Source organism: Rhinopithecus roxellana, chromosome 11, assembly GCF_007565055.1.
Source record: "Rhinopithecus roxellana isolate Shanxi Qingling chromosome 11, ASM756505v1, whole genome shotgun sequence".
NCBI lineage: Eukaryota > Metazoa > Chordata > Mammalia > Primates > Cercopithecidae > Rhinopithecus > Rhinopithecus roxellana.
In genome coordinates, this window is record NC_044559.1 from 41,080,383 (window position 1) to 41,091,958 (window position 11,576).

The following is an 11,576-nucleotide window of genomic DNA, read 5'->3' on the forward strand; positions in this document are numbered from 1 at the left end:
TTTTTGTTTTTTGTTTTTTTCTCTCATTAAGTCATTGTTTTAATGGGCCTCAAAATTCTGTGACAGATGTTTTGGTCAAGTTTCCATTAAAAAGTACTGATTTTAAAAACTAATAACTTAAACCTGCTACATGTAAAAAAAAAAAAAAAAAAAAAAAGCAGTGGTCCACAAAACATTCTCCTTTCTTTCTGAGGGATTTATGGTGCATTGTTATCATTAACCATTTAACCATTATTTTAAATGGCCAATTGAAGCAAACAGTTCTGAGACCGTTCTTCCACCACAGATTAGGATTGGGGTGGCAGGTATTAGGGATAATATTCATTTGGCCCTCTGAGCTTTCTGGGCAGACTTGGTGACCTTGACACCTCCAGCAGCCTTCTTGTTCATTGCTTTGATGACACCCATGACAACTGTCTGTCTCACATCACAAACAGCAAAATAACCTGAAGGAGGATAGTCTGAGAAGCTCTCAACACACATGGGCTCATCAGGAACCATATCAACAATGGCAGCATCACCAGACTTCAAGCATTTAGGGCCATCTTCCAGCTTCTTACCAGAACAACGATCAATCTTTTCCTTCAGCTCAGCAAACTTGCATGCAACGTGAGCTGTGTGACAATCCAGTATAGGGGCATAGCCTGCACTGATTTGGCCTGGGTGGCTCAGGATAATCACCTGAGCAGTGAAACTGGCTGCGTCCATTGGTGGATCATTTTTGCCGTCACCAGCAACGTTGCCACGACAAATATCTTTGACAGACACATTCTTGACATTGAGGCCCGCCTTGTCCCCAGGAAGAGCTTCACTCAGAGCTTCATGGTGCACTTCAACAGACTTTACTTCACTTGCAATGTTGATTGGAGGAAAAAAATATGGAATGCTTCATAAATTGGCGTGTCATCCTTGCGTCGGGGCCGTGCTAATCTTCTCTGTATTGTTCCCATTTTAGTATATGTGCTGCCGAAGCCAGTGTAAAACTACTTCTTAAACAGACTCCCAACCAGTCCTAGAATTGTCAGCTTACTCCTTCACTCCATTCCCAGCAGTACCCGGTGCTGCTGATTGGCGTGACGTCCTGAGATTCTGAGGTGCAGGTTGTGTGGCCTCCTGGCTTCCCCACTGTTGGCTCACAATTAGGCTTCCTTGTATCTTCTGAGTGTGATTCAGTTTCCTAATTTCCCAGTTCTGGATTTTTGTTGCTGCTGGCTTCTCAGATTTCCTTGTCTTTGTGACTTTATGCTAGTTTTTGTACCTTTTGTGTGTGTGTGTGATTTTGGTGGGAGTACTGGAGGGAGTAGAGGTGTGGCAGTTTTAAAAACAAATTATTTGGCCAGGTGCAGTGGCTCATGCCCATAATTCCAGCACTTTGGGAGGCTGAGACCGGCAGATCACCTGAGGTCAGGAGTTCGAGACCAGCCTGGCCAACATGGCGAAACTCTGTCTCTACTGAAAATACAAAAAAAAATAGCCAGGTGTAGTGGCATGCGCCTGTAATTCCAGCTACTCTGGAGGTCGAGGCATGAGAATTGCTTGAACTCAGGAGGCAGAGGTTGCAGTGGGCCAAGATTGCGCCACTGCACCCCAGCCTGGGTGACAGAGCTAGACTCTTTCTGAAGAAAACAAAACCAAACTCCAAAAAACAAAACCAAACTCCAAAAAACAAAACCAAACTCCAAAAAACAAAACCAAAACAACAACACAAAACCCCAAATTCTTTGATTTTGCTTCCTTAAAGAGGCAGAGCTTCATTTCTCTTTCCTTGTGTGTAAGGCTATACATAGTGTCTTGCCTCTAATGAGTGGAGTATGGCAGAAATGATGGTTTGTCACTTCTGAGATTAGGCCATAAAAGGACTGTGGCTTCCGTCTTGCACTTGTGTTCTTGCTCTGTCAGATCACTTACTTTGGGGAAAGCCAGCAGCCATCAGGCTGCTGTATGTGGGAAGGTCACAGGGTGAAGAACTGGAGCCTCCAGCCAATGACCAGCAAGAAACTGAGGCTGCCAACAACCAGATGAGTGAGCTTTGTGTTGGATTCTCCAGTCCCAGCTGAGCCTTGAAGATTCTTTAAGCTGAGGCATTCCCAGATTTATGATAATCAGAAACTGGGGGATAATATTAACTGAGAGAGTAAATGTTTGTTGTTTCAAACTGCTAAGTTTGGGGTTAATTTATTACAAAGCCATAGATAACTAACCTAAGAGATAAATCACAGAGACTTTTATAAGGTGTTACTATGGCCTATGGTTATTTACCATTATGAATTTTTGAGAACTCAAATAAAGATATGAGCTTTAAAATATATATATTATTTATTTATTTATTTATTTATTTATTTACTTATTTATTTATTTCTAGGCCAGGCGCAGTGGCTTACGCCTGTAATCCCAGCACTTTGGGAGGCCGAGGCAGTTGGATCACCTGAGATCAGGAGTTTGAGACCAGTCTGGCCAACAAGGTGAAACCTCATCTCTACTAAAAATACAGAAAAATAGCCGGGTGTGGTGGTGGGCAACTGTGATCTCAGCTACTTGGGAGGCTGAGGCAGGGGAATCGCTTGAACTCGGGAGGCAGCTGAGATTGCGCCACTGCACTCCAGCCTGGGGCAACAAGAGTGAAACTTCGTCTCAAAAAAAATTCAAAAAAAATTTCTTATTTTGAAATAATTTTAGATTTACAGAAAGGTTGCAAAGATAGTAGAGAGGATTTCCATATGTCCCTTACCCAATTGACACCATTGTTAACATCTTACATTATCATGTCACATTTGTCAAAACAGAGAAACTGACTTTGGTTAGTTTCATTAACCAAACTATATAGTTCATTAATCTAACTCCAGATTTTATTTGGTTTTACCAGTTTTTCTATTCATATCTTCTTCCTGTTCCAATCCAGGGCGGTGCATTATATTTAGTTTTCACATCTCCCCAGTCTCCTGATCTGTGACCGTTTCTCAGTCTTGACTTGTTTTTCATGACCTTGACAGAGATCTGAACCCTACTGAAAGTATTTTTATTTGGTAGATTGTGTTTCTTTGACTGTGACTGTGCTAGGAAACTGAACCACAGAGATGCAGGCTTTATACGAGTTATAACACTTTTCCAATTTGACAATTAGTTTTACATTCATTTGCGCTATTGTTTGGTTGTCTGCCTTTCCCACTAGCTTGGAAGATCCATGAAAGTAGGGGCCATGTTTGTTTTGGAAACAGAATGATGTCTAGCACTTAGTACTTGCTCCATAAATATATGTTAATGAATAAATGGATAGTTAATGATCTATGAGTATTTTTAATAAACCGGTGAGTTGCAGTGTTCCTCAGTGGACTTAGAATTTTGCCTTAATTATAGTAAGTTTTAAGCAAATAGTAACTATATGCCAGACCAACTGCCAAGTACTTGCTCTACAATAGCTAAATAAATGTGTACTGAATTCCATTACATAAAATGAGGATTACAAAATTCCTTCTAAGGGACAATGCTTCGTTTCCCCTAGATGGGGAAGTCTTAACTACTTAGGAATTATTTCTTTTTATTAAGGAATTTACTGCTACCTAGGAATTACTCCTTTTTATTAAGCCCAATGCATTTGGAGGAAAGAAAGCTGTTGGACTGGGCATAGCAGCTATTCTCTGGGAAATAGCAGTGTGTAAATATAGCAGATCTGTGTGCCAAGGAGGGAAACGAGAAATTAAATCAGGGTTCTCAGGAGCAATGAATGTAGAGAAAAACATCACAAGTTAACAGCATGGGGGAAGCAAATATAAATTCCCAAGACCTACCTCTGCCTCTTTGAAACTTAAAGGCTAAGTTCTGAAAACCTTACTCTAATTAAATACAACTTCACTTGAATTCAGTGCAAAACTTTCACCATCTCTTAACATTTGAATTTAAAAATTTTATGCTTTAGTATTACTACTCATATTACTCTTGGCATTTTAATGAAAATGCTAAGTGCAAAACATTTGGTGGACTTTTTTTTATGGTGGGAAGAGGTGGAGAGGGTGATGGCACCATCTGGGAAGATGGTGGAGATGAATCTTAATGGAATTTGGGAAATGAGAAAAGCTGAGTTGGTGATGTCTATGTCTGACAACAGTGATGGATTCCAGTGGCAACTCAACCAACATTATTATTAAAGGCTTTATGTGGTGGTTTATGTATTATTTAGAAATCATAATACGTTGGAATTGGACTTTTGGCACCTCTCCCAGATGAAATTCCCTGAGTGTTTATCTTATACAAGACACAGAAGGAATTCAATTTTGGGCCCATGTATTTGTCTAAATGCAACAAGTGACAATTTGTGTGTTTTTTTGTGTGTGTGTGTAGGGAAAAATAAAAATGTGTTTCAGAATAAAATACAGAAAAAGTCATCAAAGTAAAAATTCAGGACTGAGACTCTGGAATATATTTTGCTGGTGGCAGCATAGCCTGATAAATCAGGGCTGTTTGTTTACTTTCTTTATAATTGATTTTCCATATTTTTCAGCAAGCCACAAAAAGTTCAGTTTAAAATATATCTGTTAGTATCTACAACCTTCTATGGGAAGAAATTACTTGTGTCCATCTTTTAAATTATTTGCCCTCATGAAATTTTCATGGCCTTACCTCCAGATTGCTTTTCCAAAAAAGGGACTCATTCATTTATTCATCCATTGTTTATAAATGCCTTGCATTGGATCTGAAATATAGTGGCATTTTATTCATCTTTGTTAAATGAAGAAACGTCTGCATACATATAACATCATTCTGAACGTATTTCCTAAGGCGTGGCCGCTTGAGATGGCTAATTTCCTTTCATTATCTGTTCTCCCTTTCTTTGGTATTATAATAACAGAACTTCTAACTTGGTTCTGTCTTTAAAAGGCAGGGGCTTGCCCTTCCTTTCCACCTTTACCCCTTATAAGGCATTGAGCCATTGTGGACAGCTGAAGGCAGTCCTCTGGAGATGGCAGAGCCACAGATGGGAGATGCTTTGATCCCTGCATAACACTGTGGAGCAGAGCCTCCCTCCAGTCCCACACTCTGCAGCACATAATCAACCATTATGTGAGTGAGAAACAAACTTCCACCATGTTTAAGCCATTGTTATTTGGAGGTGCCTCTTACACAGCACCCAAGTTCATCTTTTAGCCATACAATTCTCAAGGCATTAGTTCTAGAAGGGGTGAGAAGAGTAGTCCTCCGGTAACCAGAATATGGAAAATTCCATGAGAAAGTCCAATAAATGCTCTGAGGGTGTGGAGGAGGGAGAGTTCACATTCATTTGAAGAACAAATTACAATTGCATTAGAAACTACAACATCTGAATTTTGAGAGCAGCATTACTCTAGAGTCTGAAGGGCATGGATATTATTATTCATGGAATCCTAACTGTCTAGCTTATTTTGTCTGGCTGTCTGTCACAGCATTGCTTGTAGGCTTATGAATAAGACACAGTCCAGAGAGTCTCAGGGGGTCAGTGTGGACTCAGTCCCCACCAGAACACAGAGGTTGTGTGAGCTTTCTCTGAGTAAATGAATTATGATCCTCACAAATTATTAATATCAAGGTGGGTCAAGAATGTGGGCTTTGGAGTCAGATACAGTTTCACATTCTACCTCTACCACTTACCAGCTGTGAGACTGAGCAGAATATTGAAGTAGTTGAGATTTGGCCTGCTTGAGTTCAAATCTCTTTTCCACCACTTAGGAACTATGTGACCAAGGCAATTTGTTTAACCTCTCTATGACCTGATTTCCTCGTGCGTAAAATGTAGATAATAAAAAAAATACCTTCCTCACAGAGTTGTTGGGATGATTAAGTGCAAACTCCTTATAGTATTAAGTTATGAAGACGTGTTTAATACTTAGTATGTGCCCGGCAATCATGTGTGCACACACACACATTTATATTTTTATTTCATATTTGTAAACAGAATAGTTAATACTTAGTATTACCTGTTGTTGTTATTAATGACCTAACTTCCTGGCATCTCAGTTTACTCATGTATAAAACAGAGGTGATAGTATCTGAATGACTCTTTGTCCTCATTTGTAAAATAATATCCACTCTCAGAGTTGTAAGATTATGTCTATAAAGCACATACACAATTCCTGGTACCTAGCAGGGTCAATAAATTACACAACTTTTGAAGTAGATCTCTACAAAAATTTCCTTACATTAAGGGAGGAGACCACCCCTCATATTGTCTTATGCCCAATTTCTGCCTCCAGAGAAAGAAGAAGTAAAAACTAAAAGGGAGAAATGGAATCCATAGGCAGACAGTCCAGCACCTCGCCGTGGTAGTTAAAGATCAACCCTTGACCTAGCTGCTTGTGTTATCTATAGATTTCAGACATTGTGTGGAAAAGCATCATGAAAATCCCTGTCCTATTCTGTTCCATTCTGATTACCGGTGCATGCAGCCCCCAGTCACGTACCCACTGCTTGCTCAGTCAGTCACACGACCCTCTCACGCAGACCCCCTTAGAGTTGTAAGCCCTTAAAAGGGACAGGAATTGCTCACTCAGGGAGCTCGGTTTTTGGAGATGTGAGTCTGCCGATGCACCCAGCTGAATAAAGCCTTTTCCTTTCACAACTCGGTGTCTGAGGGGTTTTTGTCTGTGGCTTGTCCTGCTATAACATATTTCCTATGTCATTTTTATTTATTCATTTATTTTGAGACATGGTCTCACTCTGTTGCCCAGGTTGGAGTACAATAGTGTGATTGTAGTTCACTGTAGCCTTGAACTCCAGGGCTCGAAGGACCCTCTCGAGTAGCTGGGACTACAGGCGTGCACCACCATACCCAGCTAATTTTTGTATTTTTTTTTTTTTTTGTAGAGATGGGATCTTGCTGTGTTGCCTGGGCTGGTCTTGAAATCCTGGCCTCAAGCTGTTACTGGTGGAGGGTCTTGACTATGAGTCCTCCAGATTCTTGGCGTTTTGAATAAAGAATTGGACAAAAATATAGAATTGGGCCGGGCGCGGTGGCTCAAGCCTGTAATCCCAGCACTTTGGGAGGCCGAGACGGGCGGATCACAAGGTCAGGAGATCGAGACCATCCTGGCTAACACGGTGAAACCCCATCTCTACTAAAAAATACAAAAAAAAAAAAACTAGCCGGACGAGGTGGCGGGTGCCTGTGGTCCCAGCTACTCGGGAGGCTGAGGCAGGAGAATGGCTTGAACCCGGGAGGCGGAGCTTGCAGTGAGATGAGATCTGGCCACTGCACTCCAGCCCGGGCAACAGAGCAAGACTCCGTCTCAAAAAAAAAAAAAAAAAAAAAAAAGAATTGGACAAAAATAAATGCACAAAGCAATGAAAGAATGAAGCAACAGAAGCACAAATTTATTGAAACAAAAGTACACTCCACAGAGTGGGAGCGGACTTGTGTAAGCGGCTCAAGAGTGCTGGTTACAGAGTTTTCTGGGGTTTAAATGCCCTCTAGAGGTTTCCCATTTGTTACTTGGTTAACACCTATGTAAATGAAGTAGTGGCCTGCAACCAGTTTGATTAGTTGTGGAAGGTGACCAGAGGCTGAAGTGAAATTACAAAGTTACACATAAAGACTTGGCCTGCAACCAGTCTGACTGGTTGCAGGAGGGGACCAATCAGAGATACTTTCATTTTTCATCTGTAAGGCAGAAAAGTGGGGGGTGGGTTTGCAAAGAGTAGCCTTTGATCCTTTTGTTACTTGGGTATGGAGAGATGGAGTTTTCATTTTGATTCCATTCTAGGAATTCAGCACAAATTGGCTATAGGTTCCCTGCCTCCAGACCCTATTCTCCTGCCTCAAAGCTGTCTTCCTGAACTGGCCTCTCAAAGTGCTGGGATTATAGGCGTGAGCTACTGCACCTGGCTTCTATGTTATTTTAAGGGAAATAAAGAGTTATGTGCAGTTTTGTTAAAAGCAGTCTTGTGGGGGGATGGGCATACGTAAAATGCTACGTATTCAGCCTAACGCCCTGCTGCATTAGCTGTCTTTTTAAGGATGCTGTGAAAAAGATATGGAGAATTACAGCTGGTGCTGGGGAGAGGAAATAGGAACAGCTACCATTTATTGGGGCCACCTACGCAGTTCACCAAAGCCCTTGAAAGTGCCTGTGTCCCTTCTGACAGTCAAGAAAAGTGGGGTTCAGAGAAGGTCACACACCTGTCCTTGGGGAGTTAGTGCACACCTTCCCTGGGAGTCCTCTTCTGGCTTAAATGCCAGTAATAGGGCCAGGAGCCAGGCTGAGCTTGGAATATCTTCCCCAGGACCTCCTGCTCCTGCCTCTCACAGTCCGAGAAGGTGCTCACCCAAAGACCTTGGAACCCATGGCAGCCCCTCCAGACCTCTGCCCATCTGGTCATTTCTCAACCCTTTGGGGAAAAAATACCCCCCTCCCTCCTCAGCGAGAATGGGAGAACTCCTGCCACGGTGTCTCCCAGTGTGGGAGCACCTGCCCAGGCTTGTGTGTCATTGTGAGCATGGAGATGGCAGCAGGGGGCCAGAGTCACCCGCACATGCAGGAGGCTTCAGAAGCACTGACCCACAGTGGGTCCGCCCGAGAGGTAAGGGGTTAAAGAAGAGGAGAAACGGCAGGACGAGTGCTGGAGGCTGGTGCCTGGGAGGCTGGGAGAAGCCTCCTGGGGTTAATTCTGTGAGTTTTGTCAAGAAGGGGCTGGAAAGGGGAGCTGGAGACTTCCTTACCCTGAGAGAGTGCAGGCTGAAGAGGTGGACCTCGAGGAACGGGGCCAGGGCCCTGCCCAGCCGGAACAAGGAAGGGGGTGACTCAGATCTGGTCCTTTTTGCTCCTGCCAGGACAGTGACTGCTGCTGGGCCTAACTCTCATCATGGTTACCTTGTCACATTCCAAATCACAGCCAGGCTGTGTTCTGCCTGCAGGGTGAAAAAACCAGTGAGGTCCCAAGAGAGCCAGAAAACAGATTAGGGCCCTGCACACTGAATGGCGGACAGCAATGGCATGTCATAAGGTCCCAGGTGCCCCAGACTGTGGGGTGGCACCAGCAAGACCTTGTTGGTTGCTTTGGGTGACTTCGCAACTGATGAGGCAGAGGCAAGATGGGACCCTCAGAGCCCACCCCTCAGGGGCTGTCACCTATGGCAGGGCCTTGGGTGCTTCCAGTGGCAAGGGGAGGATACTTTCTCATCCGTTCTCTCTAGAGTGGTACACATTTCTATAGACTTGGGTGTGCAAGGAATGTAATTTTCTGTTTTCTATTATTTAATTTCTGATCTCTAGCCTTCATTTGTGCGATACAGGAAAATGCGATCTGGTCACTAACATTTGAAATAAAATCAGTGACTTCAATCATATTCATCTTGAAGGCCAGGCACTCTAGGGGTGGCTGCTGAGCTGGGGCAGAGCTTTCACAAATGCCACTGCGGCAGCCTTCCTGGCTCTCCTGTGGTCTTGGTCCTGCCTCAGCCTCCTGCCCTGGTTATGTCACTGGGTCCTCACCGGCACTGTCTGTGGTGTCTGTGGTCCTCCACAGACAACTCAATGGCCCCTAAATGCCAGACCCTTGCCTACTGTTCTGCATTCTCCCCTTCCTGGATGCTAGGTGTGGGGAAGGCATGGGTGTGGGGAAGCTTCGGTTCTTTTCCTTGCCTTTCTGGGTCTTTGGAAGGGTTGTGACCGGCTGCGAGCCCCCACTCAGTTCTAACAACCCTTGCTGCCATCTCTGTGTTGTTATTTCCTGGCCTTTGTGATGCAAGGGACAAAGTTGAAGCTGCCCTTGCCCAGGCTGGGAGAAGATGGAGGGCTCAGCTCAAGTAGGCAGACAGGCAAATTATCTGTTCCTCTGCCTTTTGTTCTGTTCAGGCCCTCAGTGGATTGAATGGTGCCCACCCACACTGGGGAGGGCCATCTGCTTTCCTCAGTCTACCCATTCAAATGCTCATCTCTTCCAGAAACAGCCTGACAGACACACCCAGAATAACATTGAACCAAATATCTGAGCACCCTATGGGCCATTCTAGTTGACACAATGATTACACCCCAGTAAGAGGTTTCGTGAGTGAGGGTAGCACATCATTCAGCCACATTATCTAGAGTTCAGCTAATTTGCCACACACTTGTTACCCAGAATATGCTCTAGAAAAAGACATTTGAAGTTCCCCTCAGCCCAGACTGGAAAATATCATAAAATAGGACTTCTTTGGGGGCTTTGTACTTTACCTCAATGTTCTTTTTTTTTTTTTTTTTTTTTTTTTTTGAGACAGAGTCTTGCTCTGTCACCCTGTCACCCAGGCTAGAGTCCAGTGGTACGATCTTGGCTCACTGCAACCTCTGCCTCCAGGGCTCGAGTGATTCTCCTGTCTCAGCCTCCCGAGTAGCTGGGACTACAGGCGTCTGCCATCACACCTGGCTAATTTTTGTATTTTTAGTAGAGATGGAGTTTCACCATGTTGGCCAGGCCAGTCTTGAACTCCTGACCTCAGGTGATCTGCCCATGCTGGCCTCCCTCAGGGTTGGGATTATAGGCGTGAGGCACCATGCCCGGCCTACCTAAATGTTCTGCAGTCATCTTCACCAGGACCTTTGCTTTGAGTCTCAGTTCTTCTGAACGTTGTGGGTGTGGACAATTGGGGCAAAAAGGGGGCTTGATAAACGTGACATTTAGGAACCAGCTTCCTTTAGGGATTACTCCTGAGCATGTCTTAATGCTGGGATTCTGTTTGACATGTTGTCACTTACTGGCCATGTCAACAGATGCTGTCATGACAGGGAGATGTGAGAGAGGAAATACTGTAGCGGGGAATGGGATATGGAAATCAGGGTGGGGAAGGCAAATAGGAACTTTCTGTTTCAGTTAAATATAGGAGTTAGAGGATGAGGGTGAGAGATGATTTAAGATACAAGATTTATCTTAAAATTTTTCATTAATGTTTATTATTTTTTCCCAGATTATGAAAGTAGAAAATTTGGAGGATACAATTACAAAGAAGAAAATAATTACCTCGTAGTTCTGTTACACAGAAATAAGCTTTTTAATGCAGAAATATATCTCTACGTCTAACATGTATTTTATAAGAATATTTTATATTGACTACTTTATAATAATCTATTTTAAGAGTTTTTATAACCATGAAAGCAATCCCTGCTTGCTTAAGAACACTCAAGCAGAGCAGACTGTGTAAACGAACTGTCATTCTCTGGGACAGTTAGTGTTGACATTTGGTGTGTATCCTTCCGGAGATTTTCCTCACACATGTACCTTCTGCAAATTGCTTTTTTTTTTAACAATTAACTATCCTTTCCCAAAACCACCAGGCCATAGGTTTCCAATATCTTCTTTTCATTCCCTGTGCTGGTGCCTACTCTGGTGAGTTAATGAGCTCATAATGTTAAACAGGTCAAGGCCACTGGTTCATTCCCCAAGTAGTGCCCTTTAGAGGCATAGTTCCTGACGGTAACTGTGGGGTGATTCCCAGGACAGGAGATGAGAGCAAAAGGCTCTCTCCCTTCCTGGGAGAGCAGACCCCAGGGAGGCAGGTCAGTTCCCTGTATCCTCCCCAAGTGCTGCCCCCATGCTCAGTTATTCCCACCTGATCACAGCTAGCATGATATTGAGATAGC

General features: G+C 43.5%; 1 non-coding gene and 1 pseudogene across 1 annotated transcript; both read right to left on the bottom strand.

Moving 5' to 3' along the window:
- Positions 1 to 321: 321 nt before the first annotated feature.
- Positions 322 to 9,676, bottom strand: LOC104672243 (annotated as a pseudogene).
- LOC115900500 lies at positions 873 to 984 on the bottom strand. The gene has a single exon (XR_004060184.1). It is a non-coding gene; the product is annotated as a U6 spliceosomal RNA (small nuclear RNA).
- Positions 9,677 to 11,576: the final 1,900 nt, after the last annotated feature.